Source organism: Dermacentor andersoni, chromosome 8 (assembly GCF_023375885.2).
Source record: "Dermacentor andersoni chromosome 8, qqDerAnde1_hic_scaffold, whole genome shotgun sequence".
Lineage (NCBI taxonomy): Eukaryota > Metazoa > Arthropoda > Arachnida > Ixodida > Ixodidae > Dermacentor > Dermacentor andersoni.
This window is the reverse complement of record NC_092821.1, coordinates 19,551,678-19,574,443: the sequence shown is the minus strand read 5'-3', so window position 1 is coordinate 19,574,443 and position 22,766 is coordinate 19,551,678.

The window sequence follows — 22,766 nt, the reverse complement described above, 5'->3', positions numbered from 1 at the left end:
TGACCCAAGCGTTCAGCTTTCGTCTCGTCTGCACAACGCTCCAACATAGTTCGCCCATCTGCTCTCAGGACAATTGGGACTTGTAAAAGGCTTCATCCATCGCGTTCGTCTTCGAGCTTCAGTGCAACCAGTCTCAGCGAAACTGCGTCCTCTACCTCTGGTTCTCTGTGAGCAAGTCTCCGCCGAACTGCAACGGCTGGAGTCAGCTGATATCATCGAACGAGTCTCAGCGTCCGAGTGGATTTCTCCGCTCGTCGTGGTTCGAAAGAAAGACAATTCGATTCGGCTTTGCGTCGATCTTAGATAACCCAACAAGGCTATCATCATCGACGCCTTTCCACTACCGAGGGCTGGCGAACTGTTGCATCGACTCGTTGATGCTGTAAGTTGGACTTACAGTCCGCTTATCACAAAGTTTTATTGTCCGAGAAAAGCCGTGAGCTTACTACATTCATCATTCACGACGGTCTCTTTCGCCTTAAGCGTGTGTGTTTCGGATTAGCATCTGCGCCTTCCGCTTTTCAGCAAATAATGTCCTCTGTTTTAATAGACTGTCCAGGCACCTTGTGCTACCTTGATGATGCTCTTGTGTGGGGTCGCACTCAACGTGACCACGATATAACCTTGCAACCTGTCCTATCTAGAATCAGTAATGCAGGCATGCAGCTTAACCACGAGTGCGTATTCAGTGTCCCAGAATTAACTTTCCTAGGACATGGAATTTCCGCAAACGGCATTTCACCGATGGACAGCAAAATCCAGGCAATCGTGGAAGCACAACAGCCTAAAGACAAAAAGGCTCTACATTCATTTTTGGGCCTCACGGGATATTACGCTAAATTTATCCCGCAGTATGCCGACTTAATGGAACCGCTAAGGAAACTCCTAAGGCAAGGACAAGCCTTCCTCTGGGACTGGATACTGAATACAGTTTTCAGGTGATAAAGACGTACTTGCATCACGCCGGGTGGTACGCATGTTTCAACCGAATCTTCCTATTGTAACGGTCGATGCTTCTGATGTTGGCCTCGGAACCGTCCTCCAGCAAAAATACGGAAATGAGCTCGTTATAGTTGTTTTTCCTTCTCGTACGTTATCTTCCGCAGAACGACGGTACTCCGTAGGCGAACGGGAAGCTTTCACATGTCTGTTTGCGTGTCAACACTGGCATGTTTACTTGCGGGGTAGACAGTCCACACTACGACCTGATCACTAAGCTCTAGTCACATTACTGTCTTCAAAGGGTTCTGGACAGCGTGTATTAAGTATTTGAAGGTGGAGTGCAAGAATACTATATTACAATTTCACCATTGAGTACTGTCATTGCAGACTGTCATTGCAGACGCATTATCGCGCTTACCTGTCCCTCCCGAATCTTAACCAGCACGAGATGAGGGAATAGTATCTTTGGCTTCATGTTGTATTACACAGGAAGAGTTCCAAACAGCTACACAAGCACATCCAGTTTGCCAAGCATTGAAAGAAAAATAGTAAAAGGATGCATAATTGCGGAGGATTTTCCGCAAGAATTACAGACATGTGGTGCTGCACTGTACAAATTGACCTACGTGGACAATGTGCTTCTCCGGGGAGAACGTATTGTTCCTCCTGCGTCCTTGCTTTAGAAACTTCTGTCTATTGCTCATGAGGGTCCTTTAAGCATCACTGAAAGAAAGCTCAGACTGGGTGGCATCTACTGGTGGCTTCACATGGATAGACAAATTGAGGAACTTGTGGGGAACTGCTTTGCGTTTAAACAAACAAATAAATCTGCCAAACCGTATTTTGCTCCATTACAGCCTGTCCAATGGCCGTTAAGACCATGGGAAGAATTAGCCATAGACATAATATGCCCTTTTGATCATGCTCCACAGTATGCACGTTTTGCTTTAGTCATTGTTGACTATCATTCCTTGGGAACTATGCAAAGGGAGAAGGCAGCTGGGGAGGATCAGGTAACCGCAGATTTGTTGAAGGATGGTGGGCAGACTGTTCTACAAAAACTGGCCACCCTGTATACGCAATGCCTCATGACCTCGAGCGTACCGGAATCTTAAATGAACGCTAACACAATCCTAATCCATAAGAAAGGGGACGCCAAAGACTTGACAAATTATAGACCGATCAGCTTACTGTCCGTTGCCTACAAAGTATTTACTGAGGTAATCGCAAATGGAATCAGGAACACCCTAGACTTCTGTTAACCAAAGGACCAGGCAGGATTCCGTAGAGGCTACTCAACAATAAACCATATTCACACTATCAATCAGGTGATAGAAGTGCGGAATATAACCAACCCTTATATATAGCTTTTATTGATTACGACAAAGCGTTTGATTCAGTCGACACCTCAGCAGTCATGCAGGCATTACGGAATCAGGGTGTGGACGAGCCGTATGTAAAAATACTGAAAGATATCTATAGCGGCTCCACAGCCACCGTAGTCCTCCATAAAGAAAGCAACAAAATCCTAATAAAGAAAGGCGTCAGGCAGAGAGATACGATCTCTCCAATGATATTCACAGCGTGTTTACAGGAGGTATTCAGAGACCTGGAATAATGGAGAATACCTTAGTAACTTGCGATTCGCTGATGATATTGCCTTGCTTAGTGACTCAGGGGACGAATTGCAATGCGTGCTCACTGACCTGGAGAGGCAAAGCAGAAGGGTGGGTCTAAAAATTAATCTGCAGTAAACTAAAGTAATGTTTAGCAGTCTCGAAAGAGAACAACAGTTTACGATAGCTGGTGAGGCACTAGAAGTGCTAAGGGAATACATCTACTTAGGGCAGGTAGTGACTGCGGATCCGGATCATGAGACTGAAATAATCTGAAGAATCAGAATGAGCTGGGGTGCATCTGTCAGGCATTCTCAGATCATGAACAGCAGGTTGCCATTATCCCTCAAGAGAAAAGTGTACAACAGCTGTGCCTTACCAGTACTCACGTACGGGACAGAAACCTGGAGGCTTACGAGCAGGGTTCTACTTAAATTCAGGACGACGCAACGAGCTATGGAAAGAAGAGTGATGGGTGTAACGTTAAGGGATAAGAAAGGAACATGTTGGGTGAGGGAACAACGCGAGTTAGTGACATCTTAGTATAAATCAAGAAAAAGAAATGACATGGACAGGACATGTAATGAGGAGGGAAGATAACCGATGGCCATTAAGGGTTATGGACTGGATTCCAAGGGAAGGGAAGCGTAGCAAGGGGCGGCAGAAAGTTTGGTGGGCGGATGAGATTAAGAAGTTTGCAGGGACAACTTGGCCACAATTAGTACCTGACCGGGGTAGTTGGAGAAGTATGGGAGAGGCCTTTGCCCTGCAGTGGGCGTAACCAGGCTGATGATGATGATGACTATCATTCCAAGTGGCCATAAGTTGCTTTTATGCCTTCAGTCACACCCGAAGCCATCATGTGCACTCTTATGTCCATATTCAGTAGAGAAAGATTTCCTGATGGTATAGTGCCCGAGAATGAACCACAATTTGTTTCTGCAGATTTCCAGAACTTCTTGAAGGAGAGAGGCATTAAGCCTTTCTTGTCTTCTCTTTACTGCCCACAGGCCAACATCCAGGTAGAAAGATTTAACCGTGTCCTTAAAGAGTTCATACTGATTGCTATTTCGGAGCAGCGAGACTTCAGGATGGCGGTCTTAGAATACTTGGCAATTTACAGGTTTACTCGACGCATGGCTACCGGTGCGTCTCCAGCTATGCTGCTCCGTAGTCGTCAACCACAAACTCGACTGGACGTCGCACACATGCCTCCAATTCATCCTGAATTTGCTTCTACGAAGCTGCGCCAGGAAGTGCTGAGTAGAGTACGTCAAAAACAGGAAAATACCAAAAATTATGTAGGTCGTCGTCGCGCAACCAAATTTTCTCAATTTCAGCCGGGCCATCTTGTTAGAGTACGTATCTCATGGAAATCCGGTCCTGACTACTCCGGTCCGTTCAAGATTTATCGTAAAGTAGGTCGAAGTACTTTCCAGCTAGAGAATGGCAAGCGTTGGAATGCTTCTAAACTGTTGAAGTACATGGTACGTCAGGATGAAACGACAAATGAAAGGAGTAATTTCAATGCCGACACATCCCTTGATGATAGATTTCCACTTTTTCTTCCAGTTCCTACTGGTACCCGTTTTCCTGCTGCATCCACTCCATTACAACCACCTGTTTCACCCCCGCAACCGGGTTCATCCCAGGCAGAAAGGTCTCCTGAACTTCCATACGGCACTCCTTCCCAAGACACAGCTCCTTAAGGCATTCGGGACACCAACACACCTTTCAGTTCCTGTGCGAGTAACAATTCCTCTGATCCTACTCTACAACGAGAACCAGTCCTCCGTAGCTCTGCACGTCATAGACAACCTCCGGTGCAGTTTAAGGATTATGTTTCCAAGTAGCTTTCTGCCTCGGTTTATTGTCTACAGAGGTTTCAACCCTCTCAAGAGAATTCGGCTCTTACGCCAAAAATGTATTTCCTTTAATGTTTGTTAGGTAAATAGCACACAAGTTGTATTCTTCAAAAGGGGGATTTCTGGCAGCATAAAGGTGCAATGCGCAAGTCTCCAAGTTACTCTGCGCTTACTGCTATATTGCACGTTACTCGCAGATGAAACAGTGGATCTTAGAGGTAGGAATATCTTTAAAAAAAACACTTTCGTTACTTGAGTCCTTAGCGTCCCCACAGAGGGGATACCTTACGTTTCTCGCAGTGTAAGTATGCAGTACGCACCTCTTCACTACGGTAATGGCCGCCATACGAATTTGTCTTTCTATGCCAAAAGGTCTTTTGAGCATTACTTAGGTCTTTCTTATAGTATCCTCACGGGGGGACTTCCAACATTCTTGCAGTGTAAAGTGCCTTATACGGAGTCTTCAATGCACGACAGCCACAGAGCTGTCTCGAATCAGGCTCAGAGCGAATGAGCCACCCATCAGTGTTGTCCAAGGGGGCACACGGATGTTTGCATTTGCCTGTATTCAGTGAACTCTTATCATGTATAACGCGTATATGCAAGCGTGCACCTCATCGTTGCCCTCTCAAGACCGGTACTCTTCAGATCTACAGTGAAATTGTGTTCATGAACGTGTGTTCATTTTCAGTTTCAGACGGGGAAGCCAAAGATGTCTGCTAAAAATGTCTGTGGTAGGTACATTTTTCTATTGTAAAGATGCCATCACCAAATACTTACATGTGAATCTCTGGTCCCAACTAATTTCAAGTTAATAAAACATGGCATGTAGGGTGCCGCATTTCCATTGCATTTATTTTTCATTTGGCCAACACCAACAAAATCTTAGACATTGTCAACAAACCTTAGTCATTGTATAACTGCCTACACTTCTGTGTTCTGTAACTCATGACTCTTTCTTTTGTTGCAAGGAGGAGGAAAAACCTTAGTTATCCCTCATTAAGGGTAGGGGACAACGGAATAGAGGATGGGGGAGGAACTACTTGAAGTAGGCCTCCCTTATCCTCTCAGCCCACTCGAGGATGGCCTCCTGAAGGTCGGGCCTCGAGCTGCGCAATGCAGCCTCCCACTGCTCCTCACTAGTTATTAATTGCTTGAAAGGGGGAAGGGTTGCTTAGGGCACCCCCACATGATGTGGTTTAAGTCTGCTTAGGGAGAGATGCAGAATTTGCAAAAGGGAGAAAGGTAAATGGAGGGATGAATGCGGTGAAGGAGGCAAGGGGAGGGAAAGGTGCGAGTTTGCGGCTGTCGCCCCAGAACTTCACACCTGCGCGGGGATTTGCCCATAAGTGGCGGAAAGGTTAAACGGCCTAATCGGTAATGTGTGCATATGTCGTGGTAGGTAATAAGCCGATCTCACGCTGTAAACGTCGCCTCCTCCGTGACGAAGTCCGACACATGTGATGCCTGAGCCCGGACTGTAAATCCTTGGGCACTGGCATGAGCCGCCTCGTTTCCGGCAACGCCCGCATGGGAGTCCAGATTAATGCCACAGTTTGATGGAAAGAATGGGCCAAGAGGAGGGAAAGAGCTGGCTTAAAGACCCTGTCCGCTCCGAAGTTATGTATGGCTGCTTTGGAGTCGCTAACGATAACTGATGAATTTGGGATTGTGAGGGACAGGGCTGTGGCTGCCCCCTCCGCCTCCTCCGAGGAAGAGCCAGGAATGGAGGCGGCCGCAGCAACCTCACCGTGAGAGTTAACGACTCATATTGCATAATGATTTCTGTTCCCATATTCGGCGGCATCAACATAGAGCACGCCTTTTGAGATGGAGAATTGTTTTTGGAGAGCCTTTCCTCGCTGCCTCTTGCGCTGTTTGTGGTGCACAGGGTGCATGTTTTTAGGAAGTAGAGGGATGCAGAAGTTCTCGTGTATGTGATGTGGAATAGTGTATTTAGTCTTGATGATGGGTGCCGGAGTGATAGAGTTTGTAGAATGTGTCGACCTGTTGCAGTGTTAGAAAGTCTGCTATATTGGGATGTGAGGTGGGATTCTGTGAGTTCAGTGTGTTGAAGGTGCCAGTAAGCATTGGCCTTTCAGTGGAATTTCGTGTGGGGACCCCCAGAGCGAATTTATATATTTTGCGTAAAAGAGTGTCGATTTTATCTGATTCTGATTTAAGGAAATGTATATATGGTGTTGCGAATGTAATCTTACTGATAACGAAGGCCTGGACCAAGCGAAGAAGTTCGACCTCCTTTAGTCCGTCATGTTTACTGGAGACGCCCTAGAAGGCGCAGGGTGTGATCGACTGTGGTTTTGAGTATATGGAGGGTATATATGTTGAGCCGGTTGCTTTGAATGTGTAAACCGAGCACCCGGAGCCTGTCCACTCTAGTTACAGGGATGTGGTTTAGAATGACCTGTATACTAGACATGTGTTTTTCGGCCCCCTGGTGGGATGGCAGAAGTAGCTCAGAATTTTGAGGGGAGCATGTGAGATTCATAGCCGCTGCATGAGCCACGATGGCGTCTGCTGCGGCCTGTAGAGTGTCTTGAATCTCTCCATCGGAGCCGCAAGTTCTCCAAAGAGTGATGTCGTCGGCGTAGAGAGAAAACTTGAGGTCAGGAATAGATTGCAATGCTCGTGACATCGGCATCATAGAAAGATTAAAGGGAAAAGGGGAGACCACTGAGCGTTGAGGCGTGCCGTAGCTACCTAAAACGTACGAAGGGGATTGCTCTGTGCCTATGTGTATGCTTGCGGTACGGTTGGCTAAGGCGGCACGTATGTAGCCATACGTCTTTCCGCCAACCCCAATGCGATTAAGCTCTCGGAGGATGGCGGAATGTGAAACGTTATTGAAGGCTCCGTGGAGGTCCAGACTGAGAATTGCTTGCGTACCTAGACTGCTATTGGGCGTAATGATGCCATGCTTCATTCGAAGCATGATATCTTGGCGTGACAGAGATTTTCGAAAACCTACCATTTCTGATGGATAAAGATTGTTGTCGTCAATGTGTTTACTGAGTCGGTTGAGGATGACGTGTTCGAGTGTTTTACCTAGACAAGAGGTTAGTGATATGAGCCTGAGATTAGAAGTGTTGAGTGGTTTGTTTCGCTTTGGGATAAAAATTACCCTGGCATCTTTCCACGAACTAGGGAGAGTGCCAAAGTCAAAGCAATGATTTCAGTATGCCGTGATGGCTGTGACGGAGTTGTCATCTAGATTGCGGAGTATTTGGTTGTTATAAGGTTGCGGTCTCGTGCTGACATTGTGCGCAGGTTGGAGAGGGCATAGCGAACCTCTGCTTCCGTGATAGCGGCGCTGAGTAGCTCGTTGGGCTCGCCAGTGTGCTTTGGCATGTCGTACTTCTGAGCGAGAGGCAGATGTTTATGGCGGAGGTCGTCGAAGGGTCCGTTGAGATTGTTTTTGTGTGCATGTAGCAGTTTGTTTATGCTGTGGTTGTGGTGCGTGCATGATGCGGTAGGGTCTAATAAGTGTCGCAAGAGTTGCCATGTGCGCTTGTTATCGAGGTTGTCATGCATGCTTTCACATACCTAGCCCCACTGCTGGCAGGACAGTTCTGTGGCGTACTCCTGGATCTGGAGGTCTAATGTGGCAATTCTGAGTCTTCGGTTGTGCCGTCGCCTATTCCACCGTTTGAGGAGAGACTGTTTGGCTTCCCACATGTGCAGACGCTCGGAATCAACCATAGTGAGAGCGGTTTCGGCGGGCAGAGTGGTAGTGTGCGTCTGGAAGGCTGCGTGTAGTTGCTGAACCCATTCTGAGATGTCTTGAATGTTTGTGGGAGCTGATCTCTGGCGGGCCTCTCGAAAATTGTCCCAATTGGTATGGCTAAGGTGTTTGGGTGCAAAGGGTTTGTGTTTACAATGTAGTGTGATGGTAATGATGTAATGGTCGCTCCTGAGGTTAACTTGTGAGTTGTGCCATGCGACGTGTTGGATTCTGTGTGTAAGCGTAAGATCGGGGAGGTGTCCTTAGCTACGCTGTTGCCTAGCCTGGTTGGTGCATCGGTGTCGTTATATAACGCGAGTCTGTGGTCTTGTATGTGGATCCATAGGGCTCTACCCTTAGGAGTAGAAACGGAGTGGTCCCACAACTGGTGTGGGCCCCTCAACTGGCGCATTTTCTCTCAAGGGAGAGGTGATGCGATATCCTGTGTCGGTTTCCAGTTTCGGTTTCGAAGTGTTGCGTCCGGGGGCGTCATTCTGTGCCAAACGCTGTAAGTATGCCTGCTGCGTTTCCCCTCGTTGGAATAAAGTCACTATTTGCCCGCTTTGAACAGCGCCCACGCGGCTCAATATGGTGGACACATCGGTCGGCGAGCCACGCCCCGAAAGATACAGCAGCGATTTTGGTTGCCGAAAATGCAAAGTGACATCCGTTACTACGTCGCCCATTGCGACGTGCGTCGGTCGTGCAAACAACTACACAGGGACAGGCCGGGACAGAGCCAATACTGTGCAGAACGTAAAGTTGCTATCAACAACCTCACTCAAGTTCCGGAGTCTAAGGTATGGTCTCGTCGCTTCCAGAACGCTGAAACGTGAAAGAAAAAAGAGAGGTCGTACACAACAAGGAGATAGCCGCTGCTTTCGACCTCCGTGGGCGTGCAACAAGGGAGCAGAGTTACAGCGACGTGCTCAATGTCCTGACCGAAAGCTTCATGATAACTTCGCGAGGGCCTTCGTCGTAACGACCGCCTCGTGGACAACACGTGGCGAGTCGGCCGGCCTAGTACGCTAAGCCTAGACGAGACCTGACAGTTTTGTCGTGCGCGTGTCGCGCTTCAAAACAAAGGTGCCTCCCACTCAGTAACCATGCTGTCTGTTATCCTGCGCATTCTCTCCAGTCTTTCTCTTCCCCTTATCCCTTCTCCCAACGTAGGGTGGCCAACCAGGCTCTTGACTGGTTGACATCCCTGCCTTCCTTATATCCCTCTCTCTCTCTCTCTCTCTCTCTCTCTCGCAGTGTGGCCGAGTGTACGTGGAAGGGGTAGCGCGCTTACGGATGAAAGAACAAAGAAGGGGAGAGGAAAAACCATGTTCTAAATTTAAATTTATATACCGTCTCTAACATGGGCATTACAATGTTTCTTATTCTCGCTATTGACAAGACCCATTTAAGTACTCAACCAGAATTAGTCACTGCAAGACCATCCGCCAACGATTTAGTAGTGCAAACTCCCATAAATATTCGTTATTCCCGCAGGTCACATTTTATTAGAACAAATTACCGCACACTGTAGTGAACGGCACGCCGTTTGATTAGTTTGTAAAAAAAGCATAGAGACAACGACATTTTCGGAGATGTGATAGTTCCCGTGCCCGACCAGCTGAGTGTTTTCGTTCCCTTGTTGTATAAATACTATTTCTGTAGTGTTTGCGTTTGTCTTTTTTTAATTTTTATGCTTCGTACTGCATTCATACTCACTGATGTACCCAATCCTGTTATGCCCCAGAAAGGGCCTACAGTATCCCTAAATAAAACTCTGAGAGGGAACGGTGCGCAGTCTCGTTTTTTCATTGGTATATACTATATATATATATATATATATATATATATATTGTGACGCAGCAGTAATCACGGCTTTTATTCCGTGTCACAAGATTAGGCGAACCGACCACGCCCACAGCACGGAGCACACTCGAGAGCCAGCCCCACAAGCGATGATGAAGAAGAACCCCATATAAACCCCATATGATGATGATCGTGTACAGATGACAAAGAATAGCTTATAAATTCCCACACTAATTCAAAGGGGCGGTGAACGTCTCGTGAAAGGCTTCATACGGGAAACGTGGACAATCTCAGCGGCGCGGCAGCGGCGGTCATTAGGAACAATAACTGGTTCCACGCGATAGTTCACTGGAGAAGTCTGCTCCAAGACTTTGTAGGGGCCGATGAACCGAAGCTGAAACTTGTCACACAAGCCAGGAGTACGAACTGGTGTCCGGAGTAGCACTTCCTCGCCAGGGCGGAAGCACACGACGCGATGAGAGGCGTCGTAATGCTGCTTGCGGTCCTGTTGCCGTGCTTCGGTGTTGATGCGGGCGAGCTGGCGACAACGCAGAATGCGGGACACATATTCTTCGCAGGAGGAAGGACATTGATGGACAGTTGGCGCGAAGAAAGAGACGTCAAGACAGGAAGAGGGCGAACGACCATAGACAAGGTAGAATGGCGAGTAACCGGTCGTGCGTTGAACGGCGGTATTATATGCAAAGGTCACTAATGGTAAAATTGCGTCCCAGTTTCTGTGATCCGGGTCAATGTACATGGCTAACATGTCTGACAGCGTGCGATGAAATCGCTCTGTGAGGCCGTTGTTTTGCGGATGGTAACTGGAGGTAGTCTTGTGGGTGGTTCCGGAGGCTCTGAGTACTTCGTCTAGTATTTGCGAGAGGAATGCTTTTCCACGGTCGCTCAGGAGGACGCGAGGAGCACCGTGACGCAGTATTAAGGATTGAAGTATGAATGCAGCAACTTCAGAGGCTGAGGCAGAACTCACACAAGTTGTTTCGGCGTAGCGTGTCAAGTGATCAACGGCTGTCACAATCCATCGTTTACCGGTGAGAGTCACAGGAAGTGGGCCATATAGGTCAACTCCAACGACCTCAAATGGTTGCGACGGACAAGGAACCGGTTTCAGTTGTCCGCTTGGAGCTGATGTAGGGAGCTTTCGACGCTGACATAGAGCGCAGGAAGCGACATACCTCGCTACACTGGCGGACAATCCAGGCCAGTAGAAGCGCCCTTTGATGCGGTCATAGGTTTGCTGGAAACCAAGGTGACCAGCAGTCATGTCGTCGTGAGAAGCCCGCAGGACATAAGCACGTAGAGAGCGTGGCAGAACAGGAACCCAGCGTTGACCGTCAGGGTGATAGACATGACGGTATAGGACGCGGTTGTCAATCTTAAATTGCGTCAGCTGCCGACGAAGGCGGGCGTTAGGCGGGCGCGAAGCTCCTTGAAGGTGGTCGATGATGCGCCGACAGTAAGAGTCGGCAAGTTGATGAAATCGGAAGGATTTGTTGTCGTGTGGAGGCATCTCGTCGACAGTGGCCAACAAGAAAGCATCTGAGGAGGGATCGAGCGAAAGCTTGTCACGGATGGTAGTTGGAGCTCCATTGCATGGTGTCGTAGGAAGCGGACAGCGAGAAAGTGCGTCTGCATCTTGGTGTTTTTTTCCGCACTTGTAGGTAATGGTAAAGTCGTATTCTTGCAAACGAAGAATCCACCGACCAAGTCGTCCAGACAAGTTCTTCAGCGTCGAAAGCCAGCATAATGCATGATGGTCTGTAACGATCGTAAAGTGGTGGCCGTGAAGATAAGGTCGAAACTTCTGCACAGACCAAATGATAGTTAGACATTCCTGCTCCGTGATGGTGTAATTCTTTTCGGCGTTTGTCAGAACGCGACTTGCGTATGCGACGACCCTCTCACCTAAAGTGTCGTCTCGCTGTAGGAGAATGCCACCAATTCCGTGACCACTAGCATCCGTATGCAGGAGGGTAGGAGCAGCTTCATCAAAATGGCGTAGTACTGGTTCAGATGTGAGAGCGCGCTTCAGATGGGTGAACGCAGATTCACATTCGGGAGACCACACAAAGGGAACATTAGAACCCAGTAATTTGTGCAGAGGTGACGCTATTGAGGCGAAGCCCCGTATGAATCGCCGAAAATAGGAAGCGAGGCCTAAGAAACTACGCAAATCTTTGGTCTTTTCGGGACGAGGGAAGTGCTGAACTGCGGAAACCTTGTCAGGATCAGGACGAATGCCATCGTTGCTCACAATGTGACCTAGAACTTTGATTGTCTTGCTCGCAAAATGGCATTTCTTAGTGTTTAGCTGAAGTCCAGCGTTGGCAAGGCACGTGAGAACTTCATCCAGACGTTGCAGGTGCTGAGAGAAGGTTGACGAGAAAACAACAATATCGTCGAGATAGCACAGGCAAGTCTTCCACTTTAGGCCACGAAGAACGGTGTCAATCATGCGCTCGAACGTTGCGGACGCATTACAACACTCGTAGAGCCCATCGGGTGTTGAAAACGCTGTTTTCTCCTTATCGTCCTCATGCATAGGTATCTGCCAGTAGCCGGAACGCAGATCGATGCTGGAGAAGTACTCGGCACCCTGCAGGGAATCCAAGGCATCGTCTATTCGCGGCATAGGGTATACATCCTTGCGTGTGATCTTGTTAAGTGCTCGGTAGTCGACACAAAATCGAACAGAGCCGTCTTTTTTGCAAACCAAAACAACGGGCGAAGACCAAGGGCTAGCAGAGGGGCGTATTATGTTTCGTTGGAGCATGTCGGTGACGTTCTCGTCAATGACTTTCCTCTCGGCTAGCGATACGCGATATGGTCTACGGCGCACGATGGATGTACCATCTGTCTCTATCCGATGCGTCGTAATCAAAGTCTTTCCCAACGAAGATGAATGCGCGTCAAAGGAAGCTTCATGTTTTCGGAGCAAAGCAAGCAATTGTTGTGACTGCGAAGCTGTCAGGTCGGAACTGATGGCAGCTGCAAGAGCTGAAGGAGATGCGGCCCGTCCGGTGCAAGGACCTTCAGAGGAAGCTGGTTTAAAGGAAATAGCAGATATAGACTCTGATGCAGTGGCGCAAGCCAATGTAGTGCCTTTAGGGATGAGAATCTTTTCGGATGTCGGGTTTGTAGCGTAGAGAAGTGCCGCGCCATGATCAAACCTAACGAGCCCTGATGCAAAGGCTATCCCTCTTGCAAGACAGCGTGCAGATGGTAAGACGAGCACGTCGCCGCAGTCAATCACATCAGACGTGATAGTAACGATGCTTTGATGGCGAGGAGGTAACGCGGTATCTTCTGCAGCAACGAAGTGAAGGGGTGTGTCATCTGCATGAAGTGAATAGGTCGTGTCGGTCATGTGGAGAACGCGTTGTCCACAGCAGATGGAGGCGGAGGCCGTAGAAAGAAAATCCCATCCCAATATGAGCTGCTGGGCACACGAACTTAGCACTGCAAATTGTACGTGATGTAGAAGTCCATCGATAGAAATACGAGCTGTGCACATAGCGATAGGTCGAATGGAGGCCCCTTGAGCAGCGAGTAGCGTAGGTCCATCATAGGGGGTCGTAACTTTCCTAAGTCGCGAACACAAATCACGGTGGATGACGGAAACACTAGCACCAGTGTCTATTAAAGCTTCTACTTGTACACCTTCTACTACAACCAATATCACATTGTACGGACGCGATGGAGGAATTTCTGTCCTGTCGTTCGATGCAGCTTTTCCTCCAAAAGCTGCATAATTCAGTTTTCCGGACGACGCTCGGCGAATTGAGAAGCAGGTCTCAGTGGGGACGTACAGCGGCGAAGGGGTGACGGCGAGCGGCGTCTCGCAGGACGGTACGTCTGAGCCGTCTCGGATGCTACAGTAGGCGATGGAGAGCGTCCGCGCGGTGGACCATAAGGACGGCGTTGGTCATGGAAGCTCCCTAGACGTTGAAAAGCAGCTCCGGGCGAAAAGTCATCCCATTCGTATACGTCATATCCACGACGCTCGTCTTGCTGGCGCTTGTGGCAAAAACGTGCTATGTGGCCACGATAGCCGCAGTAGTAGCAGACGGGACGAGGAGGACGCCACTGCGGATAGCTGGTTTGGGTAGGTGCGCTGCACCGCTGCACCAGCCATGAACGCCAATTCCTCCTTCATAACGTCTCGCAGATTGGTATCGGAGGCATGAGAAGGCGTACGTCCTGCGGCTGAGCCAAGATACTGGAGCTCTTCTCGAATTATTGCGCGTATCATTGCTCGCAAAGTAGGGTCGTCGGTAGTAGTGTTCGCAGTGGTGTCTGGCTGCAACCGTACTGATTCGAGTTCGTCAAGGCGCTGGCAAGTAGCGACAATATAAGCAACGGTGGCGGGGTTCTGGATGGCTAAAGCATTGAAAGCAATAGCTCCGATGCCTTTCAGGATTTCGCGAACCCTGTCTGATTCGGTCATAGCCGTGTTCCCGCGTCGACAAAGAGCAAGCACATCCTCGATGTTCGACGTATAAGATTAGCAGGTTTGTTGCTTGCGAGTGTCTAGCGTCTTTTTTGCGAGGGCGGAAGGAAAAGCCGGTGTGCCGAAGATTTGGCGGAGCTGCTGTTTGAAAGCGCCCCAGTTCGTGAAATCAACCTCATGGTTGAAAAACCAAGTCTTCGCTACGCCTGTCAGATAAAAGGCGACGTGACGTAGCTTGGACGCATCGTCCCAACGGTTAGCCGAACTCACTCGGTCATAGTCGTCCAGCCAATCCTCGACGTCTTCACCGCGAAGTCCAGCAAACAGATGGGGATCACGCTGGTGCCCACTGACAACCCAATACGGAGAGGCTGGGGTAGTCGAGGCCGAGATGGTGGAAGTAGAAGTGCCTGTTGGCTCGTCCTGCGACATGTTGGCGGACAGCTGGCACAATCGGCGACCCGATCGAAGCTCCAGGAGGTTGAGCGGGGAGTCAGAGGACGGGGGACCGAAGAGCACACTCCACCACTTGTGACGCAGCAGTAATCACGGCTTTTATTCCGTCTCACAAGATTAGGCGAACCGACCACGCCCACAGCACGGAGCACACTCGAGAGCCAGCCCCACAAGCGATGATGAAGAACCCCATATAAACCCCATATGATGATGATCGTGTACAGATGACAAAGAATAGCTTATAAATTCCCACAATATTGTTACGTAGGAAGACGCAGACGAAAAGCTATGTACAAATATATTTACAAGGAAAATACGCTGCGCTTGGCCAAGAGGCAACAGCCCGCGCTAGCTTCTAATCGTCGTCGTCGTCTTCACACTGCTGGCCTTTCGTGATCGCGCATATTGTGCCGTAGCACTACCCCCGGCTGCAAAAGCGCCGTCCCGGAGCGACTAAAGATCGGACTCGGAAGCAGTGTAGTAGGCCTTGAGCCTACTGACGTGTACGACATCACTAGATGCCACAGGAGAGGACGAGGTTGAGGCCACAGGAGCAATTTCGTAAGTCACAGGCGTCACCTGGCGCAGCACGCGGTAGGGCCCTGTGTATCGCGAAAGGAGCTTCTCTGAAAGTCCGACGTGACGAGAGGGCGACCACAGGAGCACGAGCGCACCAGGTGAAAACTGTACGTCACGATGGCGGGCGTTGTACTGACACTGCTGAGTGGTCTGTGAGGCCGTCAGTCGAGCACGGGCAAGCTGGCGTGCATGGTCAGCGAGGGCGATGGCGTCGCGCGCATACTCGCTTGTTGAGACCGCAGCAGGAGGAAGTGCCGTGTCTAGGGGCAAGGTAGGTTCGCGACCGTACAGTAGATAAAAGGGAGAAAATCCGGCGGTGTCGTGCCGGGAAGAATTGTACGCAAATGTTACGTAAGGAAGGGCAATGTCCCAGTCGTGGTGGTCCTTGGAAACGTACTTGGCCAGCATATCGGTAAGAGTACGGTTTAACCGCTCTGTCAGGCCATTGGTTTGAGGATGGTATGAAGTAGTCAGTTTGTGTTGAATGGAGCAGGAACGCACAATGTCAGCGATAACTTTCGAGAGGAAGTTTCGACCACGGTCAGTAAGCAGCTGTCGCGGGGCGCCATGAAGCAAGATAATGTCACGCAAGAGAAAGTCCGCGACGTCAGTGGCGCAGCTGGTAGGGAGAGCCCGAGTGATAGCGTATCGGGTGGCGTAATCAGTCGCGACGGCTACCCATTTGTTCCCAGAAGATGACGTGGGAAAGGGACCGAGCAGGTCTAATCCAACACGAAAGAACGGTTCCACAGGGACGGTGATCGGCTGGAGATGACCGGCAGGTAGCACCTGAGGTGTCTTCCGACGCTGGCAGGGATCACAGGCAGCAACATAGCGTCGAACGGAGCGAGCGAGACCAGGCCAATAGAAGCGGCGGCGGACGCGGTCGTACGTGCGGGTTACCCCAAGATGTCCTGAAGTGGGTGCGTCATGCATCTCAAAGAGCACAGTCTGTCGTAGCTGTTTTGGCACGACAAGAAGAAGGTCAGAGCCGTCAGGGAGGAAGTTCCTTCGATACAGAATGCCACCCTGGAGGACATATCGGCGAACGGATGCGTCGGTAGGTGTAGAGCGCAGACGCTCGATAAGTGCTCGCAGCGATAGGTCTCGGTACTGCTCATCGGCGATGTTACCGAAGGCAGAGACAGAGAAAATGCCGTTGGCGCTACTACTGTCGGCGTCGTCAGGCTCGTCGACCGGGTAGCGAGACAGGCAGTCAGCGTCCTTGTGTAGTCGGCCAGATTTATAGGTGACAGTATACGAATATTCTTGGAGGCGTAAGGCCCAGCGACCAAGTCTTCCTGTAGGATCTTTCAGTGAGCATAACCAGCAAAGCGCGTGATGGTCTGTGACAACGGAAAAGGATCGGCCATATAAGTATGGGCGGAATTTCGCAACCGCCCAAACTAGGGCCAGACACTCACGCTCAGTGATGGAATAGTTGCGCTCCGCGGGTGAGAGGAGCCTGCTGGCGTAAGCGATAACACGGTCGTGGCCACGCTGGCGTTGTGCCAGTACTGCTCCAATTCCGTGACCGCTGGCATCAGTACGGACTTCGGTAGGCGCAGAAGGATCGAAATGGGCCAAAATGGGAGGCGTTGTGAGAATGTCGATTAGATGAGAGAATGCAGAGGCCTCGTTATCGCCCCACTGGAAAGGAGCGTCTTTTTTCAAAAGGTCGGTTAGCGGTCGTGCTATGGCGGCGAAATTTCTCACGAAACGGCGGAAGTACGAACAAAGGCCGATGAAGCTGCGCACATCCTTGACACACTTCGGAACAGGGAAGTGCGTAACAGCATGGATCTTGCCTGGGTCCGGTTGCACTCCGTTCGCGTCAACGAGATGTCCAAGGACGGTAATCTGGCGGCGGCCGAATTGGCACTTCGATGCGTTGAGTTGCAGACCGGCTCACCGAAAAACGTCCAGGACTGCTGAGAGGCGCTCGAGGTGCGTAGCGAACGTTGGGGAGAATACGATAACGTCGTCCAAGTAGCACAGGCACGTGGACCATTTGAAACCGTGAAGAAGGGAGTCCATCATGCGTTCAAAAGTGGCAGGGGCGTTACATAGACCGAACGGCATCACTTTGAATTGATAAAGACCGTCGGGTGTGACAAAAGCAGTCTTCTCGCGGTCGAGATCGTCCACGGCAATCTGCCAGTAGCCGGAGCGAAGGTCAATAGAAGAGAAATAGCGAGCACCGTGGAGGCAGTCAAGGGCGTCATCAATCCGAGGTAGGGGATACACGTCCTTTTTGGTAACCCTGTTAAGGTGCCGATAATCCACGCAAAAGCGCCATGAGCCATCCTTCTTTTTGACCAGTACTACAGGTGACGCCCATGGACTATATGATGGTTCAATAATGTTCTTGGCAAGCATTTTGCGAACTTCTGCGTGAATAACTTGACGCTCAGCTGGTGACACTCGATACGGGCGGCGATGAATAGGAGGGGCATCGCCGGTATTAATGCGATGTTTGACAGCTGTAGTTTGGGCTAAAGGACGATCGTTAAAGTCAAAAATATCGTGGTAGGAAAACAGAACGCGGTAGAGTTCACGAGCGTGCTCGGAGGGCAAGTCGGGGGCAATCATTTTCCGTAAGTCAGCGATGGTACAATTTGCCGACTGCGATGGTAGAGGAGTATCGGATGAAGTGTCGTCTACTGCAATGGATGCTACTGAGTGATCCTCGAATGAACAAAGCTGGGCCAAAGACATCCCACGTGGCAGCACTTGTGTCGTCAAGCCAAAGTTGACCACTGGCAGGCAGACGCAATTCGCCGTAATAGATAAAACTGTATGGGGTACTGTGATCCCATGTGTAAGGAGGACGTCTTGCATAGGAGCCGCGATGTAGTGACCGTCGGGGACTGGTGGGGATGACACTAGGTCAACGTAGGTCAGTGCCGAAGGTGGCAAGCGAACGAAGTCGGCGGAACTGAGGCGACTGGGGTGTGGTTCAGCAGGATCCAGAACAGGCAGGTCAAGGCGGAGAGTACTGGCGGAACAATCGATGAGAGCAGAATGTGCGGAAAGGAAGTCTAAGCCGAGGATGATGTCGTGGGGACAGTGGGCGATGACTGTGAATAGCACGATTGTTGAGCGATCGGCGAAGGAGACGCGGGCGGTACACATACCAATTACGGGGGCTGTTCCGCCATCGGCGACACGGACAACAGGCGTCGTGGCGGGCGTGATAATTTTCTTGAGCCGGTTACGAAGGTCAGCGCTCATTACGGACAAATGCGCCCCAGTGTCTATGAGAGCAGACACAGAAACACCGTCGACTTGCACGTCAAGAAGGTTCAGATGAGTGGGCAAAGTCAGTAGAGGATTTGGCGGCGTAGGGAGCAATGCAGCGTCACCTCGAGGCGCTGCATCGTCTAGTTTTCCGGCTGGGAGCGGCGTCCGAAGGGAGTCGGCGAATAGGAGCGACGGGGCTGGGGAGAGCGAGATTGTCGTCGTTGGGGCGAAGGCGAACGAGAATAGGGGCGGTTCGTTGCAGGAGAATCAGTGGCGGCATTATCGGAGCGTGCGGCATAGGGACGAGAAGGGCCACCTGAGGGGCGAGAGTAGGCAGTATAAGTAGGCCGGCTCGGGGAACTCCAGCGACTACGACAGTGCCGAGAAATGTGCCCGATGCGATGGCAGTGGAAACAAATAGGCTTGTCGTCAGCAGTGCGCCATTCAGATGGGTTGCGGAAACGTGGTGGGTAAGAAGATGCGGGACGGGGCGAAATCGAAGAAGCCGGGCGGGTATTAGGGCGATGGGCCGAGCAGATGGTGTGAAGACCCATGTTTTCAAACTCCTGGCGGACAACTGCCTGGATCAGTGAGACCGTGACTGCAGATGTGTTGGTGGGACTGGAGTCGAAGGCAGCCGGATAGGCGGCCTCGATCTCACGCCGGACGATCCTGGTAACATCGGCAGTGTTGTTGGGACGAGGAGCGTCGGCACAGGAAGATGTCGCTGGGGTGTTGGGCAGACGGGCAAACTGCTGGTCAATACGTCGGCTTTTGGCGAGTTCCAGGCGGCGGCACTCTCTTATAACAGCATCCACCGTCGCTACGTTGTTGCAAACGAGCAAGTTGAAGGCGTCATCGGCAATGCCTTTGAGGATGTGGGAAACCTTGTCTGACTCAGTCATGTGGGTGTCAACTTTGCGGCACAGAGCCAAGACGTCCTGAATGTACGTGACATAGGGCTCTGTTGACGTCTGCACACGGCCGGAAAGCGCCTTCTGCGCGGCAAGTTGTTGACCGTAGGGGTTGCCGAACAAGTCTCGAAGCTGTGTCTTAAGTGAATCCCAACTGGTGAGCTCATCTTCGTGCGTGCGATACCAAACTCGAGGTGTGCCACCGAGGTAAAAGACTACGTTGGCGAGCATAATAGTAGGGTCCCACCGGTTATTGCGGCTGACATGTTCATACAGGCTGATCCAGTCATCGACGTCTTCCCCATCTTGGCCCGAAAATACGCCAGGATCACGGGGAGCGGGGAGAGTGATGTAGGTCGTCGAAGTGGCAGCAGGTGTCGGAGCCGGCGGAGTCGGGTTGTCGTCGCCGGGAGCCATGAAGGAAGGCTCGACGTACCGTCCACTGCGAAGCTCCGTGACGAGGTACAGGGAACGTCCACCTCCACCAGATATGTTACGTAGGAAGACGCAGACGAAAAGCTATGTACAAATATATTTACAAGGAAAATACGCTGCGCTTGGCCAAGAGGCAACAGCCCGCGCTAGCTTCTAATCGTCGTCGTCGTCTTCACACTGCTGGCCTTTCGTGATCGCGCATATTGTGCCGTAGCAATATATATATATATATATATATATATATATATATATATATATATATATATATATATATATATATATATATATGTCTTTTCGTCATGTTCCTGCTCTCCTAAGTTCACGTCTTGCGTGACGCCATCTGGTAAGAATGTTCCACTACCATCCACCATGGCTCTGAGTGGCGCTGGCTAACACTCCTAGCGCTAGATCTATTTAACATAAATACCTAAGTTAGTGGACGGATTGATAGCCGTCGCCGTAGCACATTTGGTAGTGCAGTTACAGTGTACTAGAATTGCTTCTAGTTCACTGTAGTGCAGTGCACGCGCGATGCGGAGGCTGTGGGTTCGGCTCCCACTGACCACACGTTATTTTTTCGTCCACTTTCATTTCATCCCCCTTTTTTATTATTTTCTACATTTCAATTTCAAACAGTTAATTTGCCTTCCTTGGCTTCAGTGTCTGATGGCTTTAGCTCATTATGAATGACAAAAATCGAGCTCCGCGGTTTGCCCTGTTTCGTTCAAATTATATATATATATATATATATATATATATATATATTATTGTTGGGGATGATGTTTATATACAGGGTGAAACGAGGTCCGAGAGGGAAGCTACAGGCCAGGCCCAGCCGGCGCAGAGCACCCCGAGATCACGCGCCCACATTCTACTTCTTTCTCTGCCTCAGTCGCGCAGTGCTGCGACAATATATATATATATATATATATATATATATGGGTATGTGTGTGCGTAAAAGAGTCGGATTGCTTGGAGGAAGGAAAGCGCAGTAGAGAGAGGCGCCGGCCAGCCCGGATGTTGGACAAAGTGTGGCGGAAGTCACACGCACTTTTTGCAAAGGCGCGCTGGGACTGGTGGTCGAAACGTCAACGTTGCCATAGCAACCGCGCTCCTGAAGTTGTTGCTGCTGCTCTCGGCCTCCAAACAGTGGTATAACATTTTTCCGCCTGGGTATTTCTCCAAGCTCATTCCGTTCGCGGGACAAGCTAAGTTCGGAGTGTTGTGTGTAAGCTTGAAAGTTGTGTTTTGGGTCTGTGAGTGTCTTCCGACAACAAAGACGCTGACGTAATCACGGCCTGGGTCTTCGTCGTCTTCTTCAAAGTGTCACCGAAAAGCAAAGGGGCACGCCATGTTGCAGAAGTTTGGTAAGTTTTGTTCTGACGCGCGTCAGCAGCGCACACTTCTGGCGGCTCGTAGCAATGCAAGTTCAAAGCTCGCGCCATCTGCTCCGGCGAGCTTATTGAATATTGCAGACTCAAAGGGAGATAGCACACCGACATGGCTGCAATTCTGGCTTCAAAAACGTGACGTCAGGGCCTCTCCTGTTTTAAGGCGAAAGCCTTTAAAGGCTCATACTCGCGGCGTCCGACCGTCCGTGGCTGTGGCTTCTCCCTCTCATACTCTCTCAGCAACCACACGATGGCACAGCGGCGCATAGCAACAGTTGCGCCGCCACAGCCGTAGCCTCTCCCCCTTACACTCTCTCGGCAATCACGTGATGGCACAGCGGCGCGCGCGGTAACTCTCCTTTACTCTCCTTCGTCAGACGTCTCTTGCAGCAGTCCAGTTAGTCGGATGGCTCCCGAACGGCCCGGTGATGATTCCACGGCAAGCGGTTCGGAGAAGCGCCCTAAGAATGTGGATTCCCCCGATACCAAACGCCAGAAGAATGAGCGAATGTGCATGAGGCGGGCTAACATGTCACGGGGCACCAAGGCCAGGGAAGCGGTACGGATGCGATTGAGGCGAAAGCATGGCTCATACTCGCGGCGTCCGACCGTCCGTCCGTGCGCTGGAACGTTGTCGCGGATTTCCACCAAGACGCTAGGAACAGACATGCATTTGTCAGTGGTCTACAAAGTTCACTAGCGTTACAGTTGGTCACACCGATGACAACAGCCACCACGCAGCATGGCAGCTGTCTTGATCTTGTCTTCCAGGCATATCCAACCGCCAAAGGTCTCGAGTACATATCAGTACATTTCAGTGATCACAAGGCAGCTATCGTAGACGTCGATCCAGCCAAGCATAAGAAATTCATAGGGAATTAAAGCAAAGACAAAAAAAAATCATGAATAAACAGTACATCGTTTAGTTCAAATTACACACTTTGTCAATCTTTGCAAAAAAAAAATTGAAGGACACTTTGTAAATTCCCAGTGTGTTCGGCGAAAACCTGTGCCCATTCCACTGGCAGTGTCATGCACAAAAAAAAAGCAAAAGAAGACATGGCATAGTTAGGCGAATGGGCACAAGCTTTCGCCGAACACACTTCGTAATTTACAAAGTGCCCTTCAATTTTGTTCCTTTCCTCCATGGTTTGCTGTTTCTCGCGTCATCAGTGGTCATGAGGGGTCAGAGCGACGCTCCGCCCGCGTTATCAATTGGGACTCTTCGATTATACATGCCTGACAGTCACGGACTGTCCAAGACGGTGCTTTCAGCCAATGAGCGTTGTGTATGCAGCGTCTCGGA